Genomic DNA, 13,267 nt, shown 5'->3' on the forward strand with positions numbered 1-13,267 from the left:
TGTCTCCTCGCTCCTCTGTCTCCTCGCTCCTCTGCTTCCTCGCTCCTTTGTTTCCTCACTCCTCTGTTTCCTCACTCATCTGTCTCCTCGCTCCTCTGTCTCCTCGCTCCTCTGCCTCCTCACTCCTCTGTTTCCTCGCTCCTCTGTCTCCTCGCTCCTCTGTCTCCTCACTCCTCTGTCTCCTCGCTCCTCTGCTTCCTCGCTCCTCTGTCTCCTCGCTCCTCTGTCTCCTCGCTCCTGTTTCCTCGCTCCTCTGTTTCCTCGCTCCTCTGTCTCCTCGCTCCTCGTTTTCCTCGCTCCTCTGTTTCCTCGCTCATCTGTCTCCTCGCTCCTCTGTCTCCTCGCTCCCCTGTCTCCTTTCTCCTCTGTCTCCTCACTCCTCTGTCTCCTCGCTCCTCTGCTTCCTCACTCCTCTGTTTCCTCGCTCCTCTGTTTCCTCGCTCCTCTGTCTCCTCGCTCCTCTGTTTCCTCGCTCCTCTGTTTCCTCGCTCCTCTGTTTCCTCGCTCCTCTGTTTCCTCACTCGTCTGTCTCCTGTCTCCCCTGTTTCCTCGCTCCTCTGTTTCCTCACTCGTCTGTCTCCTCGCTCCTCTGTTTCCTCGCTCCTCTGTTTCCTCACTCGTCTGTCTCCTCGCTCCTCTGTCTCCTCGCTCCTCTGTCTCCTCGCTCCCCTGTCTCCTCTCTCCTCTGTTTCCTCGCTCCTCTGTCTCCTCGCTCCTCTGCTTCCTCACTCCTCTGTCTCCTCGCTCCTCTGTTCCCTCGCTCCTCTGTCTCCTCGCTCCCCTGTCTCCTCGCTCCTCTGCTTCCTCGCTCCTCTGCTTCCTCACTCCTCTGTTTCCTCACTCATCTGTCTCCTCGCTCCTCTGTTTCCTCGCTCCTCTGTCTCCTCACTCCTCTGTCTCCTCGCTCCTCTGTTTCCTCACTCCTCTGTTTCCTCACTCATCTGTCTCCTCGCTCCTCTGTTTCCTCGCTCCTCTGTCTCCTCGCTCCTCTGTTTCCTCGCTCCTCTGTTTCCTCACTCGTCTGTCTCCTGTCTCCCCTGTTTCCTCGCTCCTCTGTCTCCTCACTCCTCTGTTTCCTCGCTCCTCTGTTTCCTCACTCGTCTGTCTCCTCGCTCCTCTGTCTCCTCGCTCCCCTGTCTCCTTTCTCCTCTGTTTCCTCGCTCCTCTGTCTCCTCACTCCCCTGTCTCCTCGCTCCTCTGTCTCCTCGCTCCCCTGTTTCCTTTCTCCTCTGTTTCCTCGCTCCTCTGTCTCCTCACTCCCCTGTCTCCTCGCTCCTCTGTCTCCTCGCTCCCCTGTTTCCTTTCTCCCCTGTTTCCTCGCTCCTCTGTCTCCTCACTCCTCTGTCTCCTCGCTCCTCTGTTTCCTCACTCGTCTGTCTCCTCGCTCCTCTGTTTCCTCGCTCCTCTGTTTCCTCACTCGTCTGTCTCCTCGCTCCTCTGTTTCCTCACTCGTCTGTCTCCTCACTCCTCTGTCTCCTCGCTCCTCTGTTTCCTCACTCGTCTGTCTCCTCGCTCCTCTGTTTCCTCGCTCCTCTGTCTCCTCGCTCCTCTGTCTCCTCGCTCCCCTGTCTCCTCTCTCCTCTGTTTCCTCGCTCCTCTGTCTCCTCGCTCCTCTGCTTCCTCACTCCTCTGTTTCCTCGCTCCTCTGTTCCCTCGCTCCTCATTTCCCTCGCTCCTCTGTCTCCTCACTCATCTGTCTCCTCGCTCCTCTGTTTCCTCGCTCCTCTGTTTCCTCACTCCTCTGTTTCCTCACTCCTCTGTTTCCTCACTCATCTGTCTCCTCGCTCCTCTGTCTCCTCGCTCCTCTGTCTCCTCACTCCTCTGTTTCCTCACTCATCTGTCTCCTCGCTCCTCTGTCTCCTCGCTCCTCTGTCTCCTCGCTCCTCTGTCTCCTCGCTCCTCTGTTTCCTCGCTCCTGTTTCCTCACTCGTCTGTCTCCTCACTCCTCTTCTTCCTCGCTCCCCTGTCTCCTCGCTCCCCTGTCTCCTCGCTCCTCTGTCTCCTCGCTCCTGTCTCCTCGCTCCTCTGTTTCCTCGCTCCTCTGTCTCCTCACTCCTCTGTTTCCTCACTCATCTGTCTCCTCGCTCCTCTGTTTCCTCACTCATCTGTTTCCTCGCTCCTCTGTCTCCTCGCTCCTCTGTCTCCTCGCTCCTCTGTTTCCTCGCTCCTCTGTCTCCTCGCTCCTCTGTCTCCTCGCTCATCTGTCTCCTCGCTCCTCTGTCTCCTCGCTCCCCTGTCTCCTTTCTCCTCTGTTTCCTCGATCCTCTGTCTCCTCACTCCTCTGTCTCCTCGCTCCTCTGCTTCCTCACTCCTCTGTTTCCTCGCTCCTCTGTTTCCTCGCTCCTCTGTCTCCTCGCTCCTCTGTTTCCTCGCTCCCCTGTCTCCTCGCTCCTCTGTCTCCTCACTCCCCTGTCTCCTCGCTCCTCTGTCTCCTCGCTCCCCTGTTTCCTCTCTCCTCTGTTTCCTCGCTCCTCTGTCTCCTCGCTCCCCTGTTTCCTCGCTCCTCTGTCTCCTCACTCCTCTGTCTCCTCGCTCCTCTGTTTCCTCACTCGTCTGTCTCCTCGCTCCTCTGTTTCCTCGCTCCTCTGTTTCCTCACTCGTCTGTCTCCTCGCTCCTCTGTCTCCTCGCTCCTCTGTCTCCTCGCTCCTCTGTCTCCTCGCTCCCCTGTCTCCTCTCTCCTCTGTTTCCTCGCTCCTCTGTCTCCTCGCTCCTCTGCTTCCTCACTCCTCTGTTTCCTCGCTCCTCTGTTCCCTCGCTCCTCTGTTCCCTCGCTCCTCTGTCTCCTCGCTCCCCTGTCTCCTCGCTCCTCTGCTTCCTCACTCCTCTGTTTCCTCACTCATCTGTCTCCTCGCTCCTCTGTTTCCTCGCTCCTCTGTCTCCTCACTCCTCTGTCTCCTCACTCCTCTGTTTCCTCACTCCTCTGTCTCCTCGCTCCTCTGTTTCCTCACTCATCTGTCTCCTCGCTCCTCTGTTTCCTCGCTCCTCTGTTTCCTCGCTCCTCTGTCTCCTTGCTCCTCTGTCTCCTCGCTCCTCTGTTTCCTCACTCATCTGTTTCCTCGCTCCTCTGTCTCCTCGCTCCTCTGTTTCCTCGCTCCTCTGTTTCCTCACTCGTCTGTCTCCTGTCTCCCCTGTTTCCTCGCTCCTCTGTCTCCTCACTCCTCTGTTTCCTCGCTCCTCTGTTTCCTCACTCGTCTGTCTCCTCGCTCCTCTGTCTCCTCGCTCCCCTGTCTCCTTTCTCCTCTGTTTCCTCGCTCCTCTGTCTCCTCACTCCCCTGTCTCCTCGCTCCTCTGTCTCCTCGCTCCCCTGTTTCCTTTCTCCTCTGTCTCCTCACTCATCTGTCTCCTCGCTCCTCTGTTTCCTCGCTCCTCTGTTTCCTCACTCCCCTGTCTCCTCGCTCCTCTGTCTCCTCGCTCATCTGTCTCCTCGCTCCTCTGTTTCCTCACTCCTCTGTTTCCTCACTCATCTGTCTCCTCGCTCCTCTGTCTCCTCGCTCATCTGTCTCCTCGCTCCTCTGTTTCCTCGCTCCTCTGTTTCCTCACTCCTCTGTTTCCTCACTCATCTGTCTCCTCGCTCCTCTGTCTCCTCACTCATCTGTCTCCTCGCTCCTCTGTTTCCTCACTCCTCTGTTTCCTCACTCATCTGTCTCCTCGCTCCTCTGTCTCCTCGCTCCCCTGTCTCCTCACTCATCTGTCTCCTCACTCATCTGTCTCCTCGCTCCTCTGTCTCCTCGCTCCTCTGTTTCCTCGCTCCTCTGTTTCCTCACTCCTCTGTTTCCTCACTCATCTGTTTCCTCACTCATCTGTCTCCTCGCTCCTCTGTTTCCTCACTCCTCTGTTTCCTCACTCCTCTGTTTCCTCACTCCTCTGTTTCCTCACTCATCTGTCTCCTCGCTCCTCTGTCTCCTCGCTCCTCTGTCTCCTCACTCATCTGTTTCCTCACTCATCTGTTTCCTCACTCATCTGTTTCCTCACTCCTCTGTTTCCTCACTCATCTGTCTCCTCGCTCCTCTGTTTCCTCACTCCTCTGTTTCCTCACTCCTCTGTTTCCTCACTCATCTGTCTCCTCGCTCCTCTGTTTCCTCACTCATCTGTCTCCTCGCTCCTCTGTTTCCTCGCTCCTCTGTTTCCTCGCTCCTCTGTCTCCTCGCTCCTCTGTTTCCTCGCTCCTCTGTTTCCTCACTCCTCTGTTTCCTCACTCATCTGTCTCCTCGCTCCTCTGTTTCCTCACTCCTCTGTTTCCTCACTCCTCTGTTTCCTCACTCATCTGTCTCCTCGCTCCTCTGTTTCCTCGCTCCTCTGTTTCCTCGCTCCTCTGTCTCCTCGCTCCTCTGTTTCCTCGCTCCTCTGCTTCCTCGCTCCTCTGCTTCCTCGCTCCTCTGCTTCCTCGCTCCTCTGCCTCCTCGCTCCTCTGCTTCCTCGCTCCTCTTTTTCCTCGCCCCTCTGTCTCCTCGCTCCTCTGTCTCCTCGCTCATCTGTTTCCTCACTCCTCTGTTTCCTCGCTCCTCTTTTTCCTCGCTCCTCTGCTTCCTCGCTCCTCTGTCTCCTCGCTCATCTGTCTCCTCGCTCCTCTGTTTCCTCACTCCTCTGTTTCCTCACTCATCTGTCTCCTCGCTCCTCTGTCTCCTCACTCATCTGTCTCCTCGCTCCTCTGTTTCCTCGCTCCTCTGTTTCCTCACTCCTCTGTTTCCTCGCTCATCTGTTTCCTCACTCCTCTGTTTCCTCGCTCCTCTGTTTCCTCGCTCCTCTTTTTCCTCGCTCCTCTGTTTCCTCACTCCTCTGTCTCCTCGCTCATCTGTTTCCTCACTCCTCTGTTTCCTCGCTCCTCTGTTTCCTCGCTCCTCTTTTTCCTCGCTCCTCTGTTTCCTCGCTCCTCTGTCTCCTCGCTCCTCTGTTTCCTCGCTCCTCTGTCTCCTCGCTCCTCTGTTTCCTCGCTCCTCTGTTTCCTCGCTCCTCTGTCTCCTCGCTCCCCTGTCTCCTCGCTCCCCTGTCTCCTCGCTCCCCTGTCTCCTTTCTCCTCTGTCTCCTCGCTCCCCTGTCTCCTTTCTCCTCTGTTTCCTCGCTCCTCTGTCTCCTCGCTCCTCTGCTTCCTCGCTCCCCTGTCTCCTTTCTCCTCTGTTTCCTCGCTCCTCTGTCTCCTCGCTCCTCTGTCTCCTCGCTCCTCTGTCTCCTCACTCATCTGTCTCCTCGCTCCTCTGTTTCCTCGCTCCTCTGTTTCCTCACTCCTCTGTTTCCTCGCTCATCTGTTTCCTCACTCCTCTGTTTCCTCGCTCCTCTGTTTCCTCGCTCCTCTTTTTCCTCGCTCCTCTGTTTCCTCACTCCTCTGTCTCCTCGCTCATCTGTTTCCTCACTCCTCTGTTTCCTCGCTCCTCTGTTTCCTCGCTCCTCTTTTTCCTCGCTCCTCTGTTTCCTCGCTCCTCTGTCTCCTCGCTCCTCTGTTTCCTCGCTCCTCTGTCTCCTCGCTCCTCTGTTTCCTCGCTCCTCTGTTTCCTCGCTCCTCTGTCTCCTCGCTCCCCTGTCTCCTCGCTCCCCTGTCTCCTCGCTCCCCTGTCTCCTTTCTCCTCTGTCTCCTCGCTCCCCTGTCTCCTTTCTCCTCTGTTTCCTCGCTCCTCTGTCTCCTCGCTCCTCTGCTTCCTCGCTCCCCTGTCTCCTTTCTCCTCTGTTTCCTCGCTCCTCTGTCTCCTCGCTCCTCTGTCTCCTCGCTCCTCTGCTTCCTCGCTCCTTTGTTTCCTCACTCCTCTGTTTCCTCACTCATCTGTCTCCTCGCTCCTCTGTCTCCTCGCTCCTCTGCCTCCTCACTCCTCTGTTTCCTCGCTCCTCTGTCTCCTCGCTCCTCTGTCTCCTCACTCCTCTGTCTCCTCGCTCCTCTGCTTCCTCGCTCCTCTGTCTCCTCGCTCCTCTGTCTCCTCGCTCCTGTTTCCTCGCTCCTCTGTTTCCTCGCTCCTCTGTCTCCTCGCTCCTCGTTTTCCTCGCTCCTCTGTTTCCTCGCTCATCTGTCTCCTCGCTCCTCTGTCTCCTCGCTCCCCTGTCTCCTTTCTCCTCTGTCTCCTCACTCCTCTGTCTCCTCGCTCCTCTGCTTCCTCACTCCTCTGTTTCCTCGCTCCTCTGTTTCCTCGCTCCTCTGTCTCCTCGCTCCTCTGTTTCCTCGCTCCTCTGTTTCCTCGCTCCTCTGTTTCCTCGCTCCTCTGTTTCCTCACTCGTCTGTCTCCTGTCTCCCCTGTTTCCTCGCTCCTCTGTTTCCTCACTCGTCTGTCTCCTCGCTCCTCTGTTTCCTCGCTCCTCTGTTTCCTCACTCGTCTGTCTCCTCGCTCCTCTGTCTCCTCGCTCCTCTGTCTCCTCGCTCCCCTGTCTCCTCTCTCCTCTGTTTCCTCGCTCCTCTGTCTCCTCGCTCCTCTGCTTCCTCACTCCTCTGTCTCCTCGCTCCTCTGTTCCCTCGCTCCTCTGTCTCCTCGCTCCCCTGTCTCCTCGCTCCTCTGCTTCCTCGCTCCTCTGCTTCCTCACTCCTCTGTTTCCTCACTCATCTGTCTCCTCGCTCCTCTGTTTCCTCGCTCCTCTGTCTCCTCACTCCTCTGTCTCCTCGCTCCTCTGTTTCCTCACTCCTCTGTTTCCTCACTCATCTGTCTCCTCGCTCCTCTGTTTCCTCGCTCCTCTGTCTCCTCGCTCCTCTGTTTCCTCGCTCCTCTGTTTCCTCACTCGTCTGTCTCCTGTCTCCCCTGTTTCCTCGCTCCTCTGTCTCCTCACTCCTCTGTTTCCTCGCTCCTCTGTTTCCTCACTCGTCTGTCTCCTCGCTCCTCTGTCTCCTCGCTCCCCTGTCTCCTTTCTCCTCTGTTTCCTCGCTCCTCTGTCTCCTCACTCCCCTGTCTCCTCGCTCCTCTGTCTCCTCGCTCCCCTGTTTCCTTTCTCCTCTGTTTCCTCGCTCCTCTGTCTCCTCACTCCCCTGTCTCCTCGCTCCTCTGTCTCCTCGCTCCCCTGTTTCCTTTCTCCCCTGTTTCCTCGCTCCTCTGTCTCCTCACTCCTCTGTCTCCTCGCTCCTCTGTTTCCTCACTCGTCTGTCTCCTCGCTCCTCTGTTTCCTCGCTCCTCTGTTTCCTCACTCGTCTGTCTCCTCGCTCCTCTGTTTCCTCACTCGTCTGTCTCCTCACTCCTCTGTCTCCTCGCTCCTCTGTTTCCTCACTCGTCTGTCTCCTCGCTCCTCTGTTTCCTCGCTCCTCTGTCTCCTCGCTCCTCTGTCTCCTCGCTCCCCTGTCTCCTCTCTCCTCTGTTTCCTCGCTCCTCTGTCTCCTCGCTCCTCTGCTTCCTCACTCCTCTGTTTCCTCGCTCCTCTGTTCCCTCGCTCCTCATTTCCCTCGCTCCTCTGTCTCCTCACTCATCTGTCTCCTCGCTCCTCTGTTTCCTCGCTCCTCTGTTTCCTCACTCCTCTGTTTCCTCACTCCTCTGTTTCCTCACTCATCTGTCTCCTCGCTCCTCTGTCTCCTCGCTCCTCTGTCTCCTCACTCCTCTGTTTCCTCACTCATCTGTCTCCTCGCTCCTCTGTCTCCTCGCTCCTCTGTCTCCTCGCTCCTCTGTCTCCTCGCTCCTCTGTTTCCTCGCTCCTGTTTCCTCACTCGTCTGTCTCCTCACTCCTCTTCTTCCTCGCTCCCCTGTCTCCTCGCTCCCCTGTCTCCTCGCTCCTCTGTCTCCTCGCTCCTGTCTCCTCGCTCCTCTGTTTCCTCGCTCCTCTGTCTCCTCACTCCTCTGTTTCCTCACTCATCTGTCTCCTCGCTCCTCTGTTTCCTCACTCATCTGTTTCCTCGCTCCTCTGTCTCCTCGCTCCTCTGTCTCCTCGCTCCTCTGTTTCCTCGCTCCTCTGTCTCCTCGCTCCTCTGTCTCCTCGCTCATCTGTCTCCTCGCTCCTCTGTCTCCTCGCTCCCCTGTCTCCTTTCTCCTCTGTTTCCTCGATCCTCTGTCTCCTCACTCCTCTGTCTCCTCGCTCCTCTGCTTCCTCACTCCTCTGTTTCCTCGCTCCTCTGTTTCCTCGCTCCTCTGTCTCCTCGCTCCTCTGTTTCCTCGCTCCCCTGTCTCCTCGCTCCTCTGTCTCCTCACTCCCCTGTCTCCTCGCTCCTCTGTCTCCTCGCTCCCCTGTTTCCTCTCTCCTCTGTTTCCTCGCTCCTCTGTCTCCTCGCTCCCCTGTTTCCTCGCTCCTCTGTCTCCTCACTCCTCTGTCTCCTCGCTCCTCTGTTTCCTCACTCGTCTGTCTCCTCGCTCCTCTGTTTCCTCGCTCCTCTGTTTCCTCACTCGTCTGTCTCCTCGCTCCTCTGTCTCCTCGCTCCTCTGTCTCCTCGCTCCTCTGTCTCCTCGCTCCCCTGTCTCCTCTCTCCTCTGTTTCCTCGCTCCTCTGTCTCCTCGCTCCTCTGCTTCCTCACTCCTCTGTTTCCTCGCTCCTCTGTTCCCTCGCTCCTCTGTTCCCTCGCTCCTCTGTCTCCTCGCTCCCCTGTCTCCTCGCTCCTCTGCTTCCTCACTCCTCTGTTTCCTCACTCATCTGTCTCCTCGCTCCTCTGTTTCCTCGCTCCTCTGTCTCCTCACTCCTCTGTCTCCTCACTCCTCTGTTTCCTCACTCCTCTGTCTCCTCGCTCCTCTGTTTCCTCACTCATCTGTCTCCTCGCTCCTCTGTTTCCTCGCTCCTCTGTTTCCTCGCTCCTCTGTCTCCTTGCTCCTCTGTCTCCTCGCTCCTCTGTTTCCTCACTCATCTGTTTCCTCGCTCCTCTGTCTCCTCGCTCCTCTGTTTCCTCGCTCCTCTGTTTCCTCACTCGTCTGTCTCCTGTCTCCCCTGTTTCCTCGCTCCTCTGTCTCCTCACTCCTCTGTTTCCTCGCTCCTCTGTTTCCTCACTCGTCTGTCTCCTCGCTCCTCTGTCTCCTCGCTCCCCTGTCTCCTTTCTCCTCTGTTTCCTCGCTCCTCTGTCTCCTCACTCCCCTGTCTCCTCGCTCCTCTGTCTCCTCGCTCCCCTGTTTCCTTTCTCCTCTGTCTCCTCACTCATCTGTCTCCTCGCTCCTCTGTTTCCTCGCTCCTCTGTTTCCTCACTCCCCTGTCTCCTCGCTCCTCTGTCTCCTCGCTCATCTGTCTCCTCGCTCCTCTGTTTCCTCACTCCTCTGTTTCCTCACTCATCTGTCTCCTCGCTCCTCTGTCTCCTCGCTCATCTGTCTCCTCGCTCCTCTGTTTCCTCGCTCCTCTGTTTCCTCACTCCTCTGTTTCCTCACTCATCTGTCTCCTCGCTCCTCTGTCTCCTCACTCATCTGTCTCCTCGCTCCTCTGTTTCCTCACTCCTCTGTTTCCTCACTCATCTGTCTCCTCGCTCCTCTGTCTCCTCGCTCCCCTGTCTCCTCACTCATCTGTCTCCTCACTCATCTGTCTCCTCGCTCCTCTGTCTCCTCGCTCCTCTGTTTCCTCGCTCCTCTGTTTCCTCACTCCTCTGTTTCCTCACTCATCTGTTTCCTCACTCATCTGTCTCCTCGCTCCTCTGTTTCCTCACTCCTCTGTTTCCTCACTCCTCTGTTTCCTCACTCCTCTGTTTCCTCACTCATCTGTCTCCTCGCTCCTCTGTCTCCTCGCTCCTCTGTCTCCTCACTCATCTGTTTCCTCACTCATCTGTTTCCTCACTCATCTGTTTCCTCACTCCTCTGTTTCCTCACTCATCTGTCTCCTCGCTCCTCTGTTTCCTCACTCCTCTGTTTCCTCACTCCTCTGTTTCCTCACTCATCTGTCTCCTCGCTCCTCTGTTTCCTCACTCATCTGTCTCCTCGCTCCTCTGTTTCCTCGCTCCTCTGTTTCCTCGCTCCTCTGTCTCCTCGCTCCTCTGTTTCCTCGCTCCTCTGTTTCCTCACTCCTCTGTTTCCTCACTCATCTGTCTCCTCGCTCCTCTGTTTCCTCACTCCTCTGTTTCCTCACTCCTCTGTTTCCTCACTCATCTGTCTCCTCGCTCCTCTGTTTCCTCGCTCCTCTGTTTCCTCGCTCCTCTGTCTCCTCGCTCCTCTGTTTCCTCGCTCCTCTGCTTCCTCGCTCCTCTGCTTCCTCGCTCCTCTGCTTCCTCGCTCCTCTGCCTCCTCGCTCCTCTGCTTCCTCGCTCCTCTTTTTCCTCGCCCCTCTGTCTCCTCGCTCCTCTGTCTCCTCGCTCATCTGTTTCCTCACTCCTCTGTTTCCTCGCTCCTCTTTTTCCTCGCTCCTCTGCTTCCTCGCTCCTCTGTCTCCTCGCTCATCTGTCTCCTCGCTCCTCTGTTTCCTCACTCCTCTGTTTCCTCACTCATCTGTCTCCTCGCTCCTCTGTCTCCTCACTCATCTGTCTCCTCGCTCCTCTGTTTCCTCGCTCCTCTGTTTCCTCACTCCTCTGTTTCCTCGCTCATCTGTTTCCTCACTCCTCTGTTTCCTCGCTCCTCTGTTTCCTCGCTCCTCTTTTTCCTCGCTCCTCTGTTTCCTCACTCCTCTGTCTCCTCGCTCATCTGTTTCCTCACTCCTCTGTTTCCTCGCTCCTCTGTTTCCTCGCTCCTCTTTTTCCTCGCTCCTCTGTTTCCTCGCTCCTCTGTCTCCTCGCTCCTCTGTTTCCTCGCTCCTCTGTCTCCTCGCTCCTCTGTTTCCTCGCTCCTCTGTTTCCTCGCTCCTCTGTCTCCTCGCTCCCCTGTCTCCTCGCTCCCCTGTCTCCTCGCTCCCCTGTCTCCTTTCTCCTCTGTCTCCTCGCTCCCCTGTCTCCTTTCTCCTCTGTTTCCTCGCTCCTCTGTCTCCTCGCTCCTCTGCTTCCTCGCTCCCCTGTCTCCTTTCTCCTCTGTTTCCTCGCTCCTCTGTCTCCTCGCTCCTCTGTCTCCTCGCTCCTCTGTCTCCTCACTCATCTGTCTCCTCGCTCCTCTGTTTCCTCGCTCCTCTGTTTCCTCACTCCTCTGTTTCCTCGCTCATCTGTTTCCTCACTCCTCTGTTTCCTCGCTCCTCTGTTTCCTCGCTCCTCTTTTTCCTCGCTCCTCTGTTTCCTCACTCCTCTGTCTCCTCGCTCATCTGTTTCCTCACTCCTCTGTTTCCTCGCTCCTCTGTTTCCTCGCTCCTCTTTTTCCTCGCTCCTCTGTTTCCTCGCTCCTCTGTCTCCTCGCTCCTCTGTTTCCTCGCTCCTCTGTCTCCTCGCTCCTCTGTTTCCTCGCTCCTCTGTTTCCTCGCTCCTCTGTCTCCTCGCTCCCCTGTCTCCTCGCTCCCCTGTCTCCTCGCTCCCCTGTCTCCTTTCTCCTCTGTCTCCTCGCTCCCCTGTCTCCTTTCTCCTCTGTTTCCTCGCTCCTCTGTCTCCTCGCTCCTCTGCTTCCTCGCTCCCCTGTCTCCTTTCTCCTCTGTTTCCTCGCTCCTCTGTCTCCTCGCTCCTCTGTCTCCTCGCTCCTCTGCTTCCTCGCTCCTTTGTTTCCTCACTCCTCTGTTTCCTCACTCATCTGTCTCCTCGCTCCTCTGTCTCCTCGCTCCTCTGCCTCCTCACTCCTCTGTTTCCTCGCTCCTCTGTCTCCTCGCTCCTCTGTCTCCTCACTCCTCTGTCTCCTCGCTCCTCTGCTTCCTCGCTCCTCTGTCTCCTCGCTCCTCTGTCTCCTCGCTCCTGTTTCCTCGCTCCTCTGTTTCCTCGCTCCTCTGTCTCCTCGCTCCTCGTTTTCCTCGCTCCTCTGTTTCCTCGCTCATCTGTCTCCTCGCTCCTCTGTCTCCTCGCTCCCCTGTCTCCTTTCTCCTCTGTCTCCTCACTCCTCTGTCTCCTCGCTCCTCTGCTTCCTCACTCCTCTGTTTCCTCGCTCCTCTGTTTCCTCGCTCCTCTGTCTCCTCGCTCCTCTGTTTCCTCGCTCCTCTGTTTCCTCGCTCCTCTGTTTCCTCGCTCCTCTGTTTCCTCACTCGTCTGTCTCCTGTCTCCCCTGTTTCCTCGCTCCTCTGTTTCCTCACTCGTCTGTCTCCTCGCTCCTCTGTTTCCTCGCTCCTCTGTTTCCTCACTCGTCTGTCTCCTCGCTCCTCTGTCTCCTCGCTCCTCTGTCTCCTCGCTCCCCTGTCTCCTCTCTCCTCTGTTTCCTCGCTCCTCTGTCTCCTCGCTCCTCTGCTTCCTCACTCCTCTGTCTCCTCGCTCCTCTGTTCCCTCGCTCCTCTGTCTCCTCGCTCCCCTGTCTCCTCGCTCCTCTGCTTCCTCGCTCCTCTGCTTCCTCACTCCTCTGTTTCCTCACTCATCTGTCTCCTCGCTCCTCTGTTTCCTCGCTCCTCTGTCTCCTCACTCCTCTGTCTCCTCGCTCCTCTGTTTCCTCACTCCTCTGTTTCCTCACTCATCTGTCTCCTCGCTCCTCTGTTTCCTCGCTCCTCTGTTTCCTCGCTCCTCTGTCTCCTTGCTCCTCTGTCTCCTCGCTCCTCTGTTTCCTCACTCATCTGTTTCCTCGCTCCTCTGTCTCCTCGCTCCTCTGTTTCCTCGCTCCTCTGTTTCCTCACTCGTCTGTCTCCTGTCTCCCCTGTTTCCTCGCTCCTCTGTCTCCTCACTCCTCTGTTTCCTCGCTCCTCTGTTTCCTCACTCGTCTGTCTCCTCGCTCCTCTGTCTCCTCGCTCCCCTGTCTCCTTTCTCCTCTGTTTCCTCGCTCCTCTGTCTCCTCACTCCCCTGTCTCCTCGCTCCTCTGTCTCCTCGCTCCCCTGTTTCCTTTCTCCTCTGTTTCCTCGCTCCTCTGTCTCCTCACTCCCCTGTCTCCTCGCTCCTCTGTCTCCTCGCTCCCCTGTTTCCTTTCTCCCCTGTTTCCTCGCTCCTCTGTCTCCTCACTCCTCTGTCTCCTCGCTCCTCTGTTTCCTCACTCGTCTGTCTCCTCGCTCCTCTGTTTCCTCGCTCCTCTGTTTCCTCACTCGTCTGTCTCCTCGCTCCTCTGTTTCCTCACTCGTCTGTCTCCTCACTCCTCTGTCTCCTCGCTCCTCTGTTTCCTCACTCGTCTGTCTCCTCGCTCCTCTGTTTCCTCGCTCCTCTGTCTCCTCGCTCCCCTGTCTCCTCTCTCCTCTGTTTCCTCGCTCCTCTGTCTCCTCGCTCCTCTGCTTCCTCACTCCTCTGTTTCCTCGCTCCTCTGTTCCCTCGCTCCTCATTTCCCTCGCTCCTCTGTCTCCTCACTCATCTGTCTCCTCGCTCCTCTGTTTCCTCGCTCCTCTGTTTCCTCACTCCTCTGTTTCCTCACTCCTCTGTTTCCTCACTCATCTGTCTCCTCGCTCCTCTGTCTCCTCGCTCCTCTGTCTCCTCACTCCTCTGTTTCCTCACTCATCTGTCTCCTCGCTCCTCT

This window comes from Odontesthes bonariensis, chromosome 12, assembly GCF_027942865.1.
Source record: "Odontesthes bonariensis isolate fOdoBon6 chromosome 12, fOdoBon6.hap1, whole genome shotgun sequence".
NCBI classification, from domain to species: Eukaryota; Metazoa; Chordata; class Actinopteri; order Atheriniformes; family Atherinopsidae; genus Odontesthes; species Odontesthes bonariensis.